At 33.0% G+C, this 9,723-nt stretch overlaps 1 protein-coding gene across 1 annotated transcript in view; it reads right to left on the bottom strand.

The window, feature by feature from the left end:
• The window catches only part of LOC106461978 (paxillin-like), a 28,823-nt gene extending 22,068 nt beyond the window's left edge, over positions 1-6,755 (bottom strand). Inside the window, exon 1 of the mRNA XM_022389098.1 lies at positions 6,231-6,755. The gene's annotated coding sequence lies outside the window, so the exon portion shown is untranslated. The remainder of the gene's footprint in view (positions 1-6,230) is intronic.
• Positions 6,756-9,723: the final 2,968 nt, after the last annotated feature.

The raw sequence follows: 9,723 nt of genomic DNA, 5'->3' as shown, positions 1-9,723 counted from the left end.
AAGGACTTGTGTCGCTAAAGTTTCGTCGGAACGAAGTTACGGAAAATCAACGAACGACTGGAGGTGTAACAATATTAAAACAATTTTGAATACACAAATAAGCAAGTCACTTGACAAGCACAGTCGATGTAAAGTTTTGGTGGATAAAATGTATCAGAACTATAAGTTGACTTTTCCTAGGTAGTAGATGGCAGTGAAAATTTATCATTTTCAGAGATGTAATGTAACAGCATTTTCCTATACAAAATATTCATACAAATATATCATAAGGGTGTGTTCAGGTTAGAGATTTAGAATTCCAAGATGGATATATCCTTTATTCTTAACTGCATTGGAAAAGAAAGGAATATAGATTAACCTGGGGCACCAGGATCATCTAGAAAGAAATCTACAACCAGTCATACTATGTAGAGAGGTAAACAAAATGTAACATCTTGAAACAGGTGAGAATCCATGAACACAAAGCTCAATGGAAAAGCTGTCCGTGTATCCTAAGTAACATAATTAAGAAGGATCTCTATCTGGAAACAACGTTAATACATTATAGCTATTGAAAGTTTTTAGTCTTAGAGATAAAGTGTATATAAAAAAAAACGTTGAATAGCTTATACGTGTAAAATATGACTAAAAACCTAAGAGTTTGTGTCGTTTATGGACAGTATATAAAACCAAGGGTTAGAGAGTCTATACGCTTAAGATGCAAATAGAAGTCAGAGTTTATACACTTGAACTGTAAAGGTGGAAAACTAAATTTCACTAAGCATTATGTTTGCTTAAAATTTAGAAGTTTAAAACATTGAATTTCTGAATTATTCTTGTTTAAAATGTAGAAATATGTAAAATCTAAACAAGGATAACTGAAACTAAAGATACATGAAATTAATACAAGGTATACAGAACTGAAAGTGTAAAGTTCATACGTACAAAGTATATGTGTGTAAACATTTTATGTTGAAGCTGTTGAATAGTAGAGGCTTAAAAAAGAAAAGTAACATTTAGAGGTTATGTCTTAATAAAATGTAATTGTGAGCCTTTTTCTTCTTCTTTCATTGTAAGGGCTGGCTTCTTTAAATTTAAAAATATACACAAAATAATAATAATTTGTAGCCCTATCTTTCAGAATGACGATAGTCCGTCATTAGAGGCACAAAACAAACAATGAAGTTAGTATACACTGTTCACATATAAGACTGAAATATAACCATCTTCTGGTTTCTGAAAACTTCAGTCATGACGTGCACAGCCTCAAGGATATATTTGTTTTTGGACATCAACTCGTTAAAGGAACTCATAATGACGTGACTGTGGTGAGCTATGAAGACAGAACGAATCGTGTCACAACGTGGGCTGAACAAAGAAACGGATGTAGCAGTCTTCTTCGTGGTGTGTTTAAGCGCGAAATATTTTTTTTATATATTATAATGTTAAAATATTTAATCTTTTTGTGTTATTTTATTTTCATTATAAAAAAAAACACACACACACATATATATATTACAAAAATACCACGATGCCATTGTTTTTGCTATATTTCGTTGTACTGTTTTAATAAGGTCACCTTAAAATTGTCTTCCTTTCCTATACCTAAGTTTAAGACAACTACAGGAAGAAATTCCACTCGGTGTTTTTACATTTCCTATACAATAAAACGAACCTATTCAACAAAGTAATCAAAATCACTTGTCATAGTTGCTCAGGTGTATGACATCAATAATTAGACGTGATACACGTTAGACTGCGAGATATATATATAGGTAACAGGCTATAAAAAAGCTTAGTCAAGCAATTAATTATATATGTATGCATAAACCCGCTTCATTCATTAAAACAATTCGCTTCTTGAATAACTGCAACTTACGAACGCTATACTATAGATCAGTGATTCTCAACCAGGGGTAAATTTACACCTTGGGGGTAAAAAATTACATGGCAGGGGATAAATAACTGATGTACCTGATGATATAATAATAATTCAATTAAATTTCATTTTGTAAAATGTGTGTGTGAGAGTGAGAGAGAGAATGCTAAGAATGTGTGTGTGTGTGCTATTTTTGTACAAAACCTGAATAATATTTTTTTTCTGACCTTCTTGTTTTTTCTGTCTCTTTATGATGGCTATAAATTTTTTGTGTGGAAGTAAGGGGGTAAATGGAGAAATACATCAAGCCGAGGGGGTTAATGATGGAGGGAAAGTTGAGAATATCTGCTATAGATGGTCCTTAACCAGCGTGCCGATCAATACTGTAAAATTCCAATTGTCTTACATTTATTTCTCTTCAGAACCAAAATAAAACGAAACCACGCGATTCCAGCAACTGGTAAGTTTGTTATTAACATAGTAAAAGTGTTTGGTTTTATAAGAAATCATTGTTGAGCAGTAACATGCAGAGGACATTAAAACTGACAAAAAAAGTGGCAATTTTCAAGCATCGCAAAGCAAAACTTCTTTTTGGTATGTGTGTGTGTGTGTGGTGGTGTTAGGGGAGGCTATGAGGACTGTGGGTTGCCTCTAGTACAAATACAGTTTGTTTGTTTGAAAGTTAAACACAAAGCTACACAATGAGATATCTGTGCTCTGCCTACCACGGTATCGACATACCGACATGCCACTGGAAGACTACAAATACAGTAAAAAGTTATATGTAGCAAAGAAACCCTATCATATTCTTATTCAGTTTGGCTTATAAACATTTTTAAAATTTAAAACTAAACGATGAATTTTTGCGTATTAACGCTTAATAGCATATCATAATTATTCCTTTTACTGTAAAGACCTACAAGTCCCAATGTGCCATTCACTTTAAAGCTGAAATATTTTTTCAATAATAACTTGCAGCAAACAAGGTGTGGAATCAGGTGTATCTTTTTGTAATTGTGGAAATTTTTTGTGACTGAGAAAAAAGCATTTTTGAGGCATAAGAGCAGAAAGACAATGGCTTGACACCCTCCTGTGCACGTCATTGATGTTGAGATAATTGATGAAAGTTATTTATGAACCTAATCTATCTTTTAATTAATATATTAATAAATTTCTGTTAGGTCGTAGAAAATTAAGTCTCCTTTGATGCTGCAGTATTAATTGTAAATTGAAAACGGTTAAGCCGCACTTTATATTATATTTATTTATTTAAGTAATTAGTCAGAGAATGCTTTTGTTATTGTTTTGTTTTCCGTTACTTGATCGGTCAGGTAAGTTGACTTTTACGTTAGTGGAGGTATTTCCATATGAGTGTCATTTGTAAAGGTACATAGGCCCACAATTTACAAAGTATACACGCCTATTAAGAAACGTTAAGGAGGAAATATACAAATTTGTTTTTGTTACCTGGATATGTTTCAGCATCGGGCTCTAGGTCATTTGTCGACCTGAAAGGGTCAGGTACAAACTAGACCTCTAAACAGTGAATTTGGTGCTGGTAGATTGTTTATTTTAATTTCTTTAAATCTTTTTCAGAGCCATGTTCATGAATTTTATCAAATAACTGGTATTTATTGAGTCTGGCCATAAGTAATTTAATTAGTTTATATTAGTCCTGTGTGTTGGATTTTGGATTAATATGTTTGCTATTTATGGTATGAAATAAGGACGAACAGGTGTGAAGTGTAGTTTGGTAATTGTTATTAGAAATGTGATACTGTCTTCGTTATTTTGTGGATTTTGGTATTCTTTGATCAAGTCAAAGACTGTCTTTTTAGCTGCATTAATTATGGGGTGTAAACATTGTTCTTAACTTGTATGTTAGGTTATGGTACTTGTATGTTGCGATTGTATTTGCTCTTGTTGTTTATGTATTTCTTGTACTTGTGGTTGTTTACGTGCTGCATTAGCATGGGCATATGATGTCGATTGTTTGTGTGTACATTCCGTCATTGGGGTTTTAGGTGTTGGTAATAGTGGTGTTTTTGTAACGTTTGCTTCTGGTTGCCGAGTGCCGCTTGTGATGGACTTGTTGTGTATATTGTATATCCGTATTTGGATGTCCTTATACTTAGGACATCCTACATAATTTGCACAATGTTGTTGACTACAGTTGCAGCATAAGGATTTATTTAGGATAGTCGGCATTTCTGTGTTCTCCCCCACATCTCACACAGCGTGGGTGAGCTTTACACGCTGCCGCAACATGACCATATCTCTGGCAGTTGTAGCACTGGGTAACTACTACTGCCGGTGTTTTTGTGTTTTCAACTGTGTATCTATGATACTATAGTGTGATACCGTTCAATACAATACTCTGTAAGTCTTATGTGTGGATACTTTAACCACATTTGTTGTTTTTTGTGTCTTTTTAGAGCATTCTTTCTGTACTGGTGAAGTGTATGTTATGATATGTTAGTTCAGCTTCGATTTCTTCTGTGGTAATACTTGCTTGAATATCCTTTATCACAAATGATTTTGGATGAGGTCGGGCACCTGGTATATGAATGTTTATGTTTTCTGGTGCAAAAGCATCTTCAGGACATTCCTGGAGTAGTCTGTTAAAATCCGCTGCATCGGTCCCTTTAATGAGAACACTAGGTAATTATTGAAGGATATAGTTATTGTTGTTTGTTACTCGATAATGTTAATGATATTGAAAGGTATTGTTAGAATATTGTATTTACTGGTTTTTGTGTTTTTAAATTAGGTTTTTTCTTTTCTGTGCAGTATTTCAATTGTTAAGTCTTGTAATTTTAGTGACCAACGCATCAGTCGACCAGTTAACTTCAGAGTTGTCTGTAACCATTTAAAGGCAGCGTGGTCAGTTACAACTGTACATTCTTCTCCATCTAGGTATATCTTAAATCTTTCTATAGCCCAGACTATGGCTAGACATTCTAACTCTGTAGTAGTATAGTTCTTTCTGCAGAGTTTAGTGTTCTACTGGCATATGCTATGACACCTTTCTGACACAGAAATGCTCCTAATCCAACACTTGAAATATCAGTATGCAAAAAAAAAATAAAAAAAATAGTGTTCACCTTTTCTTAGAAGTTGCAAGACAGGGGATTCACATAAAGCCTGCTTTAATTTCTGGAATGCATCCTCACACTGGTGAAATTCAAATGATTGATCAATTAATATTTAAGTTGGTTTAACTTAATTTTTCTCAGCTGTCACTCATAAGTGAACCTCAGAGCCTTGAGTATTCAAAAACCGTGACTAAACCTGAAAGAAGGCATCTGGTTACTTCGCTCATGTGGAAGACAGTCGAAAGAAGAAAAGGCAACCAATTACAGCAGGCAGTTGTGAATGGGCTAGGGTGTTTCTGAGTGATATTAGCAGAAAGTGGAACAACTTCCAAACCAATGACATAGTTTATTGGATAATTGGACCATCATCTACAACACAAGCAGACAACTATTATCCATCAATTTTGGCTTGCCACAACATTAGGGTATCTACTTCAAGACTGAATCAAATATCCACAGCCGCATATGGACGACTTGTTACTGCATAGCTGATTAAAAACAGATTCACAAGAATGGTATGTATGTATGGGAGATGCCCATTCTTCTTACAGTTAGGCACAAAACAGCTCATTTGCAATAGAACAAGAACACAACATTAATTTTACTGATCAGTCGCGCTTCACCTTGCAGCCAACTAATACCCATGCACCTATTTATAGAGAACCTGAAACCAGATATAATCTTATTTTCTTACAGAAACATGACACATATAATCGTGGTGGAAGTACGGTGTTGTCAAAAATAAACATTGATGGACGGACCAACTTCTACATTCTGCGAAATGGTACCACTGATGCCACACATTATAGAAACCCCACCCTTTACACAGACAAGTAACTCATAAACCAAAGATCACTTGAAAACAGCTCTTTCAGAAGAGTGGTAGAAGAAACCTAAAGATCTTGTTAAGACTAATTTTAGGCTTGAAACATCGAGGCCAGGCTGCCATTATTGTTTGTGGTGACCGTAATCTGTAGTGAAGTGAAATGTCATGAACTGTAAAGATGCAAAGCAACCTCTACTAATAACTTACTTTAACATTGGCACTACATAAAATAAATAATATTCTCACATTAAACTTAAAATGAACAGTTGTGTATACCTAACACTCGTGGTAATTAATAATGTTAATTTCATCATCACAAATATTCTTAACACCTAAGTTCCTCGTGATGGTTTAATCCTAGCAGTATCTAATTATAGCTTAGTTTAGGTTACAATATTATCCACTTACAATAAATTCACTTTCATTTAAAGTTACCTGTTGGGCTACTTACAGGCTGAAACTGGAGAAGGTCTCTTCCAGTTGGAGAATGGTAAAATGTGTAAGACTGCGTTGCTATTGGTAACTGCCACATTCAAGGTTCAATCTGCCAATGGGTCAGAAATTATTCAAAGTATATTGTAGAAAGAGACAGTCAATTAGGCTTACCACTGCATCTAGTACGTATCACACAACTAGAAACTGATCAAAATCTATTCCATCACAGGAGTGGCATCTTGGTTAACTCGCTAGTACACAAAGACGTTATTCGTTTCTGTTTTCCACCTCCAACGTCACGTGATAACCACTTCACTGACCGCCCAAACGACCTCTCCCATATCTCGTTTCGGATTACGCAACATGTACGCGTAAGTTTTAACATTTAAAATACGTTCAAAACGTTCCATAACTGTAACCCAGTGATGCAAGGTACACTGAAGGCGACTTGGCCGTAAACTAAATTCGGCCAGTAAACTGTTGCTTCCCAGAAAACATTTGAGCGTTCAACTAACGTGCTGCGCAGAAACCGAGGAAAAAAAGAGAGACAGCTTCGAGACTGAAACAACACTTGATGTTTCTTGAAGTGTAATGTTACGCGAAGATAGCAAATACTTATTAAATGTGAGATATATGTATACAGTAGTTTGTTTCACTATACATATTAAGACTTGTTATGGAGTCAAGCAGTTCCAAGTAGAGCTAGATAATATCACAGAGTGAAACAGCGCCATAGTGGTGTACCTAGCATGCAATGCTGGTGCGGTATTCATGTATACTGACGTCCAACACAAAGTTATAAGCAACCACAATACACAGCAGGTTTAGAAAAGGTTAAGTATTGAATAATTTCGAACATGAACAGTAAAGAACTGAAGCATACGCAAGTGAACAAATAAAGATAATCTTTATTCAGATGATGAATGTCTTCTGGCACTTTTTGACAGGTTTCGGATTTCTGTTGTGCTCCTAATTGTTGGGACAGAGAAAAGATTTTTTAACGTCTGCACAGTACAAAAACAAGCATCAAAATTTATATATCACGCTGTTAAATCAGAACGAAAATTCCTTATGCGTTATCTCATAATCACAGGTTAATTATGGCAATGAGCAATTTCAATATACGTCTAAGGGAGATGAGCCCACAACTCATACTAAATTGTACTAGTCTTTGTAACACCTCCCAAAATGGGTATTACTTCAGTTCAGAAGAAATCAGGACAATCAAGTATAAGTCAAACTGAATATTCATTGTGATATGTATCATCTGTCTGAACTGCATAGATGACTAGTACAAGTTAACAACCTCTCCAAGTCCTCTTTACAAGGGCGCCAACTCTCAACATGCAGAACACCTGCATGAAACTTTAGAATGCTTCTCCAAAACAGCTAAAAATAAAGTGTTTGACTCTGCTATAAAAGGGTACAAAAACTCATAAATTAAATGTTTATCATATACCGAAACATGAAGTACAAAATATAACCTAAAAATGTTTTCAACAGTATACTATATATAAACACGAAGTATCATGATAAATGATGAAATTTTCAATACAGAGAGCGCGAAATGTCAGAATAAAACGTTGACAACAATATTAGTAAGCGGAATATAAAATATAACAAATAATAAAAAATTGTTAATATTAAGTATGATGTATGCGTGGTAATGCCAAAAAATACAGAAACAAGGTAGGGATGAATCAGTTATCAGTGCTGTGCAAATAATACTATTTTTAGAAAAGTTATAAGTGCTGTGCAAATAATACTATTTTTAGAAAGTTATAAGTGCCATGCAAATAATACTATTTTTAGAAAAGTTACAAGTGTTGTGCAAATAATATTATTTTAGAAAGTTATAAGTGCCGTGCAAATAATACTATTTTTAGAAAAGTTATAAGTGCCGTGCAAATAATACTATTTTTAGAAAAGTTATAAGTGCCGTGTAAACAATATTATTTTTAGAAAAGTTATAAGTGCTGTGCAAATAATACTATTTTAGAAAAGTTACAAGTGTTGTGCAAATAATATTATTTTAGAAAGTTATAAGTGCTGTGCAAGTAATACTATTTTAGAAAGTTATAAGTGCTGTTCAAATAATACTATTTTTAGAAAAGTTATAAGTGCTGTTCAAATAATACTATTTTTAGAAAAGTTATAAGTGCCATGCGAATAATACTATTTTTAGAAAAGTTATAAGTGCCGTGCAAATAATACTATTTTTAGAAAAGTTATAAGTGCCGTGCAAATAATACTATTTTTAGAAAAGTTATAAGTGCCGTGTAAACAATATTATTTTTAGAAAAGTTATAAGTGCCGTGTAAATAATATTATTTTTAGAAAAGTTATAAGTGCTGTGCAAATAATACTATTTTTAGCAAAGTTATAAGTGCTCTTACCTTTTGCTATTTTATAAGAAACTACCTAACGAAAATAAGGTGTAAAGAAAGTGGAGTATTTTCACAGTCGAATTCAAATATCTACCAAATCAGTTAAAGAAGATGGTTTCGACTCATGAACTTTATGTACGTGATTCTTGGATACATTTCACATATTTTATAAAACAATCTATTTGTATTTCGATAGATAATTAGTTTTATTCCATGTATGGAATGTATGGACTTGTTACTGCTATAAGTAAAATATATAATAAGAAATAAAAAATTAAATAAAATGTAAGGATGGCAATGCCAAAAAGTACAGAAACAATGTAGGGTTATCCCTATATAAAACCATACAGAAATCCCTATATAAGTAGTCAGTAAGTACTGAGTCAATCTTACAAGCTTATGGTTATTAACAACTATAAGACTGTGTAGCACTATTTAGTTTAAATGCTTTTATTCAAACTTGAATTCATGCAGCTGACAGGAAATAGTGATTTTTCTATGGTTTTGAGTGTTCATCTCTACCTTGTTTCTGTCACTTTTTGGCATTGCCATCCCTACATCATACTTAATTTTTGCAATATTATTTTATTACTTGTGCTCCTCTTTTTTTAAATAATTTCTTTGAAGTAGGTTGGTAAGTGAACATTTGTTTTGTTTTTATAATTTACTGGTAATATATATATATTGTTAATATTATATCAGTTTTGTCAGTTTCTTCATTGCACTTGTAGAATTTAGAACTGTAAGTATTTAGTGCAACACAAATGTCAAAAAATAGGGATTATAAAAACGTTATTAGTTATTGCAAAAACTAATTGCAGTTCAAAAGAAAAACTGGATAAGGAAGTACATTATCTGAAAAATGTATTGGTGAAGAGGAATGATTATCCTATTAGTGTGGTGAGAAAATACTTAAAAACTGATACGTTGACAGAAAAAAGAAAAAGAAAATTTATTCGGATGATTTGGTTTATTGTGTAATTACTTATGTACCTGGCTTGTCAAATACGATTAAAAGACTATGGAAAGAAATGGAAATGAATTATAAGCTTCCAATTGTAGGTAAATTTATTTATTTTTACCAGGAAAAAAAGATTAATATAATCTTTAGAAATAAAATTA

Source organism: Limulus polyphemus, unplaced genomic scaffold (assembly GCF_000517525.1).
Source record: "Limulus polyphemus unplaced genomic scaffold, Limulus_polyphemus-2.1.2 Scaffold1070, whole genome shotgun sequence".
Classification (NCBI taxonomy): domain Eukaryota; kingdom Metazoa; phylum Arthropoda; class Merostomata; order Xiphosura; family Limulidae; genus Limulus; species Limulus polyphemus.
Note: the sequence above shows the minus strand (reverse complement) of the source record. Positions and strands in the feature narration are given on the sequence as shown.